A 13,516-nucleotide genomic window follows, 5' to 3' on the forward strand; every position below is an offset into this window, starting at 1 on the left:
AAGTGCTGTACAGAAACCCAGCCTAAAACCCCAAACAGCAAGCAATGCAGGTGTAGAAACAACGGTTGTAGCCTTCCCGTGAAATGCTTGTTTTACGTGCCCTTCCCAACGATACGTATGAGCCCTTCCCAGCAACGCAGATTAAAATACAAAAAAATGTAATAATGTACACTCAAGAAAAACTTCATGTGCCCCACAAACATTAGACAACTATACAGAAAGCCCTTAAATTGTTGAAATATGTGAGAGAGTAGTAAAATTAACTGATAATGGACACAGACATGGTGACGTAGCAGGAATATCTAAATGACGTGAACCAAGAGGTTGTGAAGTTAAATCCCAGCTGAAGATATGTTGAATAATAATTACTGTATAAATGAACATGCATGACATTTTTGGGGTTGGTGAGAACGTTTCTTTGGGACCATCAGGCGACATCTTGACAATTCTTGCAATGTTCCCATGAAACATGTCTAGTTCATTAATATATTTCTTACATTCTGCGAACATGGCAACCAGTCCCTGAATTTCTACCCTCAAGTTTTCAGAGCAAGAGAAAACAATCTGACAATTGAGACTTAAAGAAGTCACACTAATACCATCAGGGGGCACTGTAAAGCCACAGAGTTGCAGGTATTAGGCATTGTAGGTCTATGTCATTTTAACAGCTGTCATTTTCACAACAATCTTTGTATCTGATATCCATCTTCTTCTTTTCAGAAAATAAAAATAATCCAAATGAAATTAATGATAAAAAGGTCTGGTTGATAGGTTGGAATCAAAGGTTATGGTGTCTGGAATATGTAAATCTGTCATGCACTGGCAACTCCCTGGGTGTGGATCACTTATTAAAAGAATAGTTGGGAGGGTTTATGCAAATGAAGTCAAATCAAAGCAAGCATTCCCTTGGCTGGTTCCATTGCACAAGAGAGGAATTTGTGACTGAAACTGTGCCTGATATTGCTGTGTGGTGTAGCTACTACACTACTACTGTAGATAATCAGAGATCACCTGTGCTAGTATTAAATTAGGAATTCATGTTTTTTTGCTGCCAGGGTGTTCCAGACAAAAGCTTCTCGGCAAGTTTCATTTCCCGTTGGGTGGATTGACAGATTTGTTGGAGAGAAAGATGGATAATATCCGTTGTGGCCAAAGGCTGCTGTGAAGTAGTCTAACACAGACCCTGATTAAGCCTCTTGAGATCTAAAGAGATTGTGGGTCTTAGCAGAGAGAAAAAAACAAAGAGAATTGAACAGGCAGCAAGAATGGGGCTAGGCTACAAATTGGATTGCATGAGATGCCTGTGGCTTCTGGGGGTACTATATTGTATGCCGAGGTTCCAAAGTGCTGATCTGGAGTCTGTTTTGCTTTCCTAACCTTCTATCATTTACAATTAGTATTTGGGAAGGGGATAGTGATCTTAAATCAGTTTTAGGATCAACCTCTGCCTTAAGTTATTGTCCGCTGTGTATTATAATAAAAGTGATTTATCCTAAATAGGGAGTGTCCATGAGTTACAGTATGGCTTTGTGTATAAAGTATGACATTGAGGTCTAAATTGGACCTCTTGACTTGGGTTTGTGTTTACTCAAGAGTCTTGATGCTAATGTGAACACGACTGACATATGAAATCAACCCTGCCATCCACATCACATATTCCAATGCCAATTTGGAGAGCAAAGGTGAGGCCTTGGTGTTCAATATTTATATTTTGACAGCAAATGAAGTGAAAAGAGCAGAGGTCAATGTATTTCTCACAGACAAATATGCTAAATATGCAGTTTTGTAGGCTAAATGTCACTAGCCAGTCAAGGCCCCCACCATACATTTCCTCAGTTTGGAAACTTTTAGGTTTTTGAACAGCAGTGAAAATAGTAACAACATTTTACCAGTATCAGTTGTTGCTGATTAAATATTGTTGGTATTTAAATAGAAAATGTAGGGTCTTATTCTAGAGAGTGTGTCTGTGATGCGGGCAGTTTACATTAAGTGCAATTGCCGTCATTAATAGATAATGCAATAAATGAAATGAGCATAGATTGTATTTCCGTCATTGCCTCTCAAAGCATTTTCAATCAAGAAATATGTAGACATTGTAGAAACGTAATCTCCTCTTTCTGTCTGTATTATGGCAGCAAGGTTCAAGCTTTAACGAAATCACTCAAACTCATTTCAGCATTTAACCCAATCAGAAACCACATTAGAACAATAGATCCAAATGGACACTTAGACTGTCATGAAGACAGACTAACTTCACTTCCTACTTCAATACTTTCTAATGTGAAAGCAGAGGCGCTAATACTGCCTAATGTGAATCTAAGGGGCTTCCAAATTACAAAGTCTGATTGAATTGTTAATCAATTACAGGAATGACAAGTCCATTTTTATGAATGCACCGAATAAAATGTCTAGGGGCTGCAAGTTTCCTGATTCAATAGTATGCAGTTAGCAAGCTCATTGTTTAGCTATTACGTAACAATATAATGCCTATTCCCTGACATCCCTTGTTACTCTGCGAAGTAGGCTACTTTATGCATTATTGTTTATTGAGGTAGCATATTGTATAAATCTACAAAACAGTTGATTTAAGATTCATTACGTAAGTATAATGTCCTTTTTAAAAAGAGAAGATTCAAAATCGGAGAAAAAAAACAATGTCCTGGTACACTCAAATGGGCAAAAACTGTAAGACCATAGAGACTTGGTATAAGGTTCTCCTTTTCTTCAAGAATTCCCTGAGTTCCCTGATTCGTCAAGAGTTCCCTGATTTTTCATTTAGTAAGTGGTGGCCATTATCCCCTTAGTTTTTCTGCCAGATTATTAATTAAATCATTTAGAATAATGTATGTTTTGATGTCTTTTGCGATAGTAAATTGCATTTATAAAGGTTGGCTTTTAGATAGTTCTCAGACCATGCATGGACCATAATACCATCATCAATGAAGTTTAAGTTATTGAGTACAGCTCAATAATGGCCTGGTCTTGATGAAAGCAGGACCTCATAAAAACCTTCAGAGGAGGGCAATCAATGTGCTTTCATCCCAAGGCCGGATATTGCACTCACACTGCTCAGACGATATGAAGGTCCCCCCCTAGAAAGCCAAATCATTAACATCAAACTTGTACAAAGAAATCTAAATGTCAGTCTGCCATGGACAGACTAGTACTGGAGCCTTGCACCTTGTAATTCTATAAACATCTACTCAATGTACTGTAGGCCTATTTTCAATACCTGATTGAAATGCATTGACATTTTACCATAAATCGAAACAGGATCATTGAACGTTTTGGATTATGGCATTTGAAGTGTATTTAAATGGCATTTGGATCATTCTTGAATTGTGGAGGCATGTGCATCCCTTTGCTTTGCAACCATTAAAAAACACTTTATAATGACAGTTACACATACACAGAGCAAATTCTCCAGTGTTAAAAATGCTAATGTATATATAACACTGAGAGTGTTGAATCAACACTGAAAGTGTGGAATCTGTGGACCCTTCTACACACTGGAACAGTATTACATTAACACACTGCTTAGTGTAAAGCCTTATTCAAATGTTTCCCAGAGAGCCTTGCCTTTCGAGTAGATTGTAGAGTTACCACCCATGACTGTATTTATAAGTGACAGAGAGATGGTTGTTGCATTCATCCACTTTTGGTCCAATGGACTTCAGCAAGTCAGATCCTAAGCAAATATGTTTTATATATCTATTTAACATAATACCATATATATTTCATAAGGCCTTATTTTGAGGGCCTAGTTTTACCCTAATACATGGGCCTGAAACTCTTACACATCACTTTGAACCAAAACCACCCATCATTATCATATTTCTCAGCATACTCTATTGCATGTCGATTTTTTTAAATTGTCTGTTTCAATATCTATGTTTGTGCATGTACATTGATTAATGAATCTTATTTTAAACAAAGGTATATAACATATTATAACATATATTTTAACAAGGCTTTACACTAAGCAGTGTGTTAATTTAGCACTGATTCCGTGAGTATATGGGTCCACAAACTCCACACTTTCAGTGTTGATTCAACACTCTCAGTGTTATCTTTGTATTATTTTTTAACACTGGAGAATTTGCTGTACATATTTTGGTTTATATTGAACTGTTTATGATTAATAAAATATAATGCCTTGGCAAAACCTATAAAGTACTCATGACAAGCCATTTGTCTTGTTCCAGTAGTGCTGAGTAGAGTTGTAGTGACATGTTGTGGGGATTTAGAGATAGAAAGTAAACCAAATCAGTAAATATATTGTATAGATCCACAAAAACAAAGAATGCTATTAAAATACTTTTTTTTGTTATTTAATACTGTATGTGTCCCTTAGTATTATGTCATTGGTGGTACCGCCATGAGAATCACTAATTACAAAGATATACACAGACCTTGAACATTCCTTCCAGTGGCAAACTGTAATCTGGGAGGGTCTATATTAAAGAAATGTATTAGCTAATCACACCCTTTTAGTGTGTTATAAATTTGAGGATTCCGTGATAATTTGGTGTCTAAATTCAAAACTGTCCTTGGTGTTACTCAGGAAAATTACACTGTGAGCAAAATGATGAGCCATATCACACCAGCCCAGGACGTCCACATCTGGCTTCTTCACATGCGGGATCGTCTGAGACCAGTCACCTGGACAGCTGATGAAACTGAGGAGTATTTCTCTGTAATAAATCCCTTTTGTGGGGATTTTTTTTAAATTATTGGCTGGACCTGGCTCCCCAGTGGGTAGGCCTGGCTGCCCATTCATGTGAAATCCATAGATTAGGGCCTAATGAATTTATTTCAATTGATTGATTTACTGTAACTCAGTAAAATCTTTTAAATTGTTGCATGTTGTGTTTATATTTTTGTTCAGTATACATTAATTCAGAATGAGATGATGTACCCAAATATATTTTAAATCAAATTAAACTACAGCCAAACTGTAACTACAGCCACGGTAGTTAATAGTAAACCAAGTCACATTTTTTATCCAATCTGAAAGCCATATTCCATTAAGCATAATCTACATTTAAATCATATTGACGAGATGTTGATCAATGAATTAGTCTGTTCTCCTTGATATTATACCTTTGACCGAGGATTTAAAACAAAAAAGGCCGAGACATGTTTCTGATTGTTTAATTTTCATGTTTGAAGAGAGATCTACAGTGATCTAATCATCTGACTGTGATATTTTATAGTACACTTTCAAACACTACTTACTACTTTGTCTACTTACAATAAGCTTACAATAAGCTTCATTCAGCCAGCTTGCTGTGGCATCAAATCCTTAGATTTGCAGCATTGACTGCCACCTATTGAATTTTCTCAGTGAGTTTGTTCCCATTCTATTGATGTGACAGATGTGAAAGTTTTGTTATTTTCAGAGTACAGTTCCCGGAAAAGTATGAATCTCTATTTAACAACTGTGTCATGCACATTGTCAAAGGTTTACATAGATGTGATGTTATTTGTGAAGAGCAAGTCACTCGGTTTATTTGAGATGATCCAAAAAGTGTTAAAATAAGATGACAGATGTGGACTCACTGTACTGAAGATGGAAGTCTAAAGGCAGAATGCTCTGGTTGGGAACTGCATTAAAGCTTGCTTGAAGTTGATGAAAGCTGTAATGAGGGAAGTGCTAGCCCCACTACTACTAAATAGTGTAAACAAATTCAGAAAAAAAATTAAATGCTGGAGGGTCATGTCAGGATGAGCCTGCAGAAAGGGTACCACATGAGGGAGCAGGATGTCTTCCCTGTTATGCACAGTGTTGAGATTGCCTGCAATGACACCCAGCTCAGTCCGATGGTGCTGTGACACACCGCCCCAGACCATGACGGAACCTCCACCTCCAAATCGATCCCGCTCCAGAGTACAGGCATCGGTGTAACGCTCATTCCTTCGACGATAAACGTGAATTCGACCATCACTCCTGGTGAGACAAAACCGTGACTCGTCAGTGAAGAGCACTTTTTGCCAGTCCTGTCTGGTCCAGAGACGGTGGGCTTGTGCCCATAGGCGACGTTGTTGCCGGGGGTTGTCTGATGAGGACCTGCCTTACAACAGGCCTACAAGCCCTCATTCCAGCCTCTCTCAGCCTGAGCACTGATGGAGGGATTGTGCGTTCCTGGTATAACTCGGGCAGTTGTTGTTTCCATCCTGTACCTGTCCCGCAGGTGTGATGTTCAGATGTACCGATCCTGGCAAGGTGTTGTTATACGTGGTCTGCCACGTATAATGATCAGCTGTCCGTCCTGTCTCCCTGTAGCACTGTCTTAGGCGTCTCACAGTAATTTATTGCCCTGGCAACATCTGCAGTCCTCATGCCTCCTTGCAGCATGCCTTAGGCACGTTCACGCAGATCAGCAGGGACCCTGGGCATCTTTCTTTTGGTGTTTTTCAGAGTCAGTAGAAAGTCCTCTTTCGTGTCCTAGGTTTTCATAACTGTGACTTTAATTGCCTACCATCTGTAAGCTGTTAGTGTCTTAACGACCGTTCCACAGGTGCATGTTCATTAATTGGTTATGGTTCAATAAACAAGCATGGGAACCAGTGTTCAAACCCTTTACAATGAAGATCTGTGAAGTTATTTGGATTTTTACAAATTATCTTTGAAAGACAGGGACGTTTCTTTTTTTGCTGAGTTTAGTATTTTTTGTTGTAAAAGGTAAAGACCGAGCCAGTTTCACAACTGAATACCTTCAACTGAAATGTGTCTTCTGCAATAAACCCAAACCCTCTGAATCAGAGAGGTGCAGGGGGCTGCCTTAATCAACATCCACAACTTTTCTGCCCGTTGAACAGTGGGTTAACTACCTTGCTCAGGAGCAGAACAACATAATTTTACCTTGTCAGCTCAGGGATTCAACCTTTCGGTTACTGGCCCAACGCTCTAACCACTATGCTACCTGTCGCCCCTAAAGACTATTTTTGTTGTCTCTTGGTGTCTTTCCAATATACATATGTATACACTACCGGTCAAAAGTTTTAGAACGCATATTCATTCAACGGTTTTTCTTTACTTTAACTAGTTTCTACATTGTAGAATAATAGTGAAGATGTCAAAACTATGAAATAACACCTATGGAATCATGTAGTAACCTTCAAATAGCCACCTTTGACCTTGATGACAGCTTTGAACACTCTTGGCATTCTCTCAACCAGCTTCACCTGGAATGCTCCAGAGTCCAATGGCGTTGAACTTTACACCCCTCCAGCAGGCACTTGGCATTGCCCATGGTGATCTTAGTCTGCTCGGCCATGGACGTTGCTGACGTTGCTTCCACAGGCAATTTGGAACCAAGGACTGATGTTTTTTATGCACATCAGTACACGGCAGTCGTGCTCTGTGAGCTTGTGTGGCCTACCACATCGCGGCTGAGCCGTTGTTGCTCCTAGAGGTTTCCACTTCACAATAACAGGGGCAACCGGGGCGGCTCTACCAGGTCAGAAATTTGACAAACTGACTTATTGGAAAAGTGGCATCCTATGACGTTGCCACGTTGAAAGTCACTGAGCTCTTCAGTAAAGCCATTCTACTGTTTTCTATGGAGGTTGCATGGCTGTGTGCTCAGTTTTATTCACATGTGAGCAACTGGTGTGGCTGAAATAGCCAAATCCACTAATTTGAAGGAGTGTCCACATACTTTTCAATATATAGTGTAAGTTCAGGTGTAAAAATGTGCTGAACAAGTCACATAATATGTTAAATGGACCGCAATAATAGTGTTCAACATGATTTTTGAATGACTTCCTCATCTCTGTACCCCACACACACAATCTCTGTACCCCACACACACAAGGTCAGTCGAGTAGAGAATTTCAAACACAGTTTCAACCACAAAGACCAGGGAGGTTTTCCAATGCCTCGCAAAAAAGAGCACTTTACTGGCAGACATTGAATATCCCTTTGAGCATAGTCAAGTTATTAATTACACTTTGGTTGGTGTATCAATGCACCCCGTCACTACAAAGATACAGGCGTTGTTTCTAACTCATTTGCCAGAAAGGAAGGAAACCGCTCAGGGATTCACCATGAAGCCAACGGTGACTTTAAAACAGTTACAGAGTTTAGTGGCTGTCATATGACAAAACTGAAGATGGATCAACAACATTGTAGTTACTCCACAGTACTCCACAATACTAACCTAATTGACAGAGTGAAAAGAAGGAAGCCTGTACAGAATAAGAAATATTCTAAAACATGCATCCTGTTTACAAGGCACTAAAGTAACACTGAAAAAATTGTGGCAAAGCATATTTTTTTTTAACCTTTATTTTACTAGGCAAGTCAGTTAAGAAAAAATTCTTATTTTCAATGAAAGCCTAGGAACAGTGGGTTAACTGCCTGTTCAGGGGCAGAAGGACAGATTTTGTACCTTGTTAGCTCAGGGATTTGAACTTACAACCTTTACGGTTACTAGTCCAATGCTCTAACCACTAGGCTACCCTGCCGCCCCAGGTAGCCTAGTGCTAGCCAGGACATTTTGTCCTGAATACAAAGTGTTATGTTTGGGGCAAATTCAATACAACACATTGCTGAGTACCACTCTCCATATTTTCAAGCATATTGGTGGCTGCATCATGTAATGGGTCTGCTTGTAATAGTTAAGGACTGGGGAGTTTTTTAGGATAAAAAAAGACGTAATGGAGCTAAGCACAGGGAAAATCCTAGAGGAAAACCTGGTTCAGTCTGCTTTCCACCAGACACTGGGAGATGACTTCACCTTTCAGCAGAACAATAACCTAAAATACAAGACCAAATCTACACTGGAGATGCTTACCAAGAAGAAAGAGAATGTCCTTGAGTGGTCAAGTTACAGTTTTGATTTAAATCTACATGACAATCTATGGCAAGACCTGAAAAAGGCTGTCTAGCAATGATCAACAACCAATTTGACAGACCTTGAATAATTCTTTAAAAATAATGGGCAAATGTTGCACAATCTAGGTGTGGAAAGCTCTTAGACACTTACCCAGATAGACTGGTGCTTCAAAAGGTGCTTCTTCAAAGTATTGACTCATGGATGTGAATACTTAGATATTTCTGTATTTCATTTTCAATACATTTGCAAACATTTCTAAAAACATGTTTTCACTTTGTTGTTATGGGGTATTGTGTGTAGATGGGTGAGATTTGTTATTCATTTAATCCATTTTGAATTCAGGTTGTAACAAAACAAAATGTGTAATATGTCAACGGGTACGAATACTTTCGGCACTGTATCTCTTATATTATTTTTTATTTTCAATTGAATGTAATAACTTATGTTCTTCTTGTCTATAACTGTTCTGTACTTGTACTGTCATGTATTTTTGTATGTTTTATGTGGATCCCAGGAAGAGTAGCTTCTGCATGTGCAGTGGCTAATTGGCATCCTAATAAACTAAACTGAACTACTGATAGCTGTCAATACACTGGATCTATCAGCTCCTAATGTTTGATGTTTAGAGAGACGATTAGCTCCAGGTTCTCTGTGTTTATTGACTCTGGTGGCAGAGAGTCTGTGATTCAATACACCAGAGGTGCTGAACTGGAGAGGAGTGCAAGAGTGCCCTGTCACCAATGGGCTCTATTCACTTACAGCCATTTTGCAATCCATCCACTACGCTGCTATACAGGGAGCTAGCTCTAGGTACCCAAGTGAATTAATGTTGTCATTGTCTTACTTCCCATGCATTAGCTTCAACCATCTCAGGAATGGAAGCGAATGGAAATAGTAAATGAGCTCTAAGGCCAGACTGATGCTAGCCTGAATCAGTTGACTGAGTCAATAGAACTGAGCTGCCTGAGACAGGAGAGTAACAGGAGAGAAACAGAGAGGAGCTGGAAGGGGGGGCAGACATCTCCAGATCAAACGGCTTGATGTGTAAAAGGACCTGACATCAGATACAGATTGACTCAGGTACAGAGATGAGGGCGCCAGTCAGATAACTCACAGCTCATAGCGGGTGAGAGGGACAGATATTGGGCCGATGCCAAGGCCATTAAATCCAGGTATTTTTGTATTCTGCAGGCAGTCTGGTAGAGATTATGGGCGCCATACTGATAACATAGGAGGACTCACCTTTGCCCTGTTGAACTCCTATCTTGTGGATGGGGAGAATGATGCTATTATGGACCCCAAGATAGTTGTCCGTTCTCATTATCCTCCCGGGCCAATGATTAAATACCTCACACTATCTATTTCAGAATGTGCCACTGCTAAATCTACTGTTCATGCAGTGGATTATTTGCTTTCCATTTAGAAGGCTGTACTTTACATTAAATGACTGTAAAAAAGCAGCGTGGAACTGTCTCATGAACAATTCTTCTCCCCTTTGAGGACTGGGAGAGGTTTCACGCCTGATTAAATTCCCAACGCAACAATTTCATAATCAGTGATCTTTATTGAGGGGTTGAACACCTATGACGTGAAATATTTGAAAATGTGTTACCGAAGATTAGAATCAATTTGTTTACACGTGTAGCTCCAAATTGGCAATCTCGTCGTTTGAAATGAAAAGTGAACCTAGCCACAGCCCAGAATCTTAAACACACATCAAAGTAAGATAGATCTGTGCTCTGGCCACAAAGTGAATCTAATGCTGTGATAGATGCTGAATAAAGGCCCTAATGTGTTGTGGTACACACTGTCTGAATAGGACTCGTCAAAGGGAACATAATTTCCTTTCCCCATGACAGCCAATATATGGTAATGTCTTGGCTTGTTTGTGTTGTGTTTGGGGAGACTGCTTTGAAAGGGAAATGATAGGGATGTTTCCCTGTCAGGCGTGGTGACTTCCCATTAAGCCATTTCCAAAGTATATAATAGAGAGCCCCTGTGCATGTAGATTAGCATCCGAGCCGGACAAAACATACCCATTAATTTAACTGTACTTCAAAAGCATTTTTTTTGTTTAAGCTTGTATCAATGTTTATACTGTCAAATATTAAGACACATGCTTCAAACTTATGAGCCCACACAGACTGTGATTTAAATTTAAAAAAAATACTGAACCAAAATTCACCCATAGATTTCACTAACCACCTGTTACAAGTAGCTTTGGAAGAAGTTAAACATAAACTAAGAGATGCCAATTATGACACACAGCCTTTTGTCATTTCCTATATCCCATTGTGTAAACTTGTTTCTTTTTATAATTTCCTGAACACAAAAGATACATTCCACGGATACATTTCACTACTTACTTTCTATAACATTGTATACTTACAAGTCAACAATTTGTCTCCCACAATGTTGAGACAATGAATTAAGTCTTTGTTCTCTCCATTACTGTGAGTGGGACATCAGTGAAAAATCACTAAGCACCTCACTGTTACACTAAGCACCTCAATGTTACACTAAGCACCTCACATCTTTGGATTCATGAAACATATACATTTCTCCTTGTTTGCATAGCCTTATTGTACTGTAGATGGGAATGCGATGATAGCGTGTAATCAATTGACTTTGGGTTAAAGCAATGAAATAATTGCAGGTTGACGTTTATTGAGATGGGTCTTGTCCTGGAGGCAGAACTGAGTGATTTCTACTAGAAGGGCCAGCTGCAAAGTCAAAATTTGCTACAGTATATTGTTCAAATTCATGAAAAACTAAAAATACATTTTTGATATTAATTTAAGGTTAGGATTAGGCATTATGGTTAGCAGTGTGGTTAAGGTCAGGGTTTGGTTTAAAATCCGATTTTATGACTTTGTGTCTATGCCAGCTGGTGACCACTCCAGAACAAGATTCATGATGAAAAATGCTAACCTGCGAAGTAATTGTGAAAAGCCATTATAAAATGGATATGTGGTTCAACTGACAAAGTGATGAACATCTACTATTCGTCTGACTACTAGTTTCAGCTATGACATTTTTGCCTAATTTTTGTACTCTTAAAAAAAAACAAAAGTACTGGCAGCAAAGAGGGTTTCACACACACACACACACACACACACACACACACACACACACACACACACACACACACACACACACACACACACACACACACACACACACACACACACACACACACACACACACACACACACACTCTCTCTCTCTCTCTCTCTCTCACTCACACACACACACACACACACACACTGTGCAGAGTAATTGAAATTGAATAGTCTGACAGAGCTGGCCTTGTGTAGTGACTCAGTGACAAAGTTAAATCAACTTTTAAGGCAGAGATATAACACCATTTCACCAATGACTCTGTGCTTCTGTTTCATCTTTGCTAGTGAATTGAAATACTTTGCTACGTGACAGGATAGAAAGGAATGATAATGAAATATGCACACATGATAACTTGCCTTGACTTCATATTTATTCATTTAAAACTTTAGAGAGTTGACAATTTGAGTGATATTTTTCATGAGATCAAAAAGTAGTGCAGTGGTTGTAACTTTCCACTCAGCCAGAAAATGGAAGATGACAATTTGAACCTGAGTTACAAAAATAAAGCACATAGACACTGTTGAATGTGTGCTGACCAAACAGAATACTAAGCAAAGCATTGTGAGTGGTTCAGCAAAAGCAACAAAAGTACCAATTTGCCTGTTCTTTGTCTGTGGGCTTTATACTCACTCTAAGGTTTGTACTTCCATGACTTTGCCATCAGAGAGGCCCTGTGCCTTACAAGACGCCATAATGCACTATAAAACAGCTTGGTTTGTCTGGTATGTCTCTCTGTGGCATATAGATACAGCGATTACCCCACACGTAAGAGTCCCATAGACAGTGTGGATTGCCATGCTGGTCAGACACAGCAGTGTAGTGAATCTCTGATTGCTGTTGTTTTTAAAGGTCTTTTGGATCATTGCATTCAAACCCCATTAGGTAAATAAAGTCTGCTGCTGACTTGCATTCAAAGATGTTCATATCAATAATGTATAGAGACTATAGTTGAGATCTACCTGGACAATTGTGAAATTGCAACCTAACATGCTGATATATTCATAGCTTTATTTCCACATAGGTTACAGAGATACCACTTTCATTTTCACCATGATATTTCTGTTTAGTGACATGCAATTTTCTCCATAGGACTTGAATTTCCTTTCGATCATGTCATACTGAGGTCATTCAGCAGTATGAACATTGAGCCAAGTGGGAAGGATTTACATCTTAATTCTACAGGGTTCTGAAAGACATAGAGTGGCAAGAAAAAGCATGTGAACCGTTTGGAATTAACTGGATTTCTGCATAAATTGGTCATCAAATTTGATCTGATCTTCATCTAAGTCACAACAATAGACAAATGCAGTCTGCTTAAACTAATAACACACAAACAATTATACGTTTTCTTGTCTTTATTGAACACACCATGTAAACATTCACAGTGCAGGGTGGGAAAAGTATGTGAATCCTTGGATTGAATAACTGGTTGACCCTCCTTTGGCAGCAATAACCTCAACCAAACATTTTCTGTAGTTGCGGATCAGACCTACACAACGGTCAGGAGGAATTTTGGACCATTCCTCTTTACAAAACTGTTTCAGTTCAGC

This window comes from Oncorhynchus kisutch, linkage group LG4, assembly GCF_002021735.2.
Source record: "Oncorhynchus kisutch isolate 150728-3 linkage group LG4, Okis_V2, whole genome shotgun sequence".
Lineage (NCBI taxonomy): Eukaryota > Metazoa > Chordata > Actinopteri > Salmoniformes > Salmonidae > Oncorhynchus > Oncorhynchus kisutch.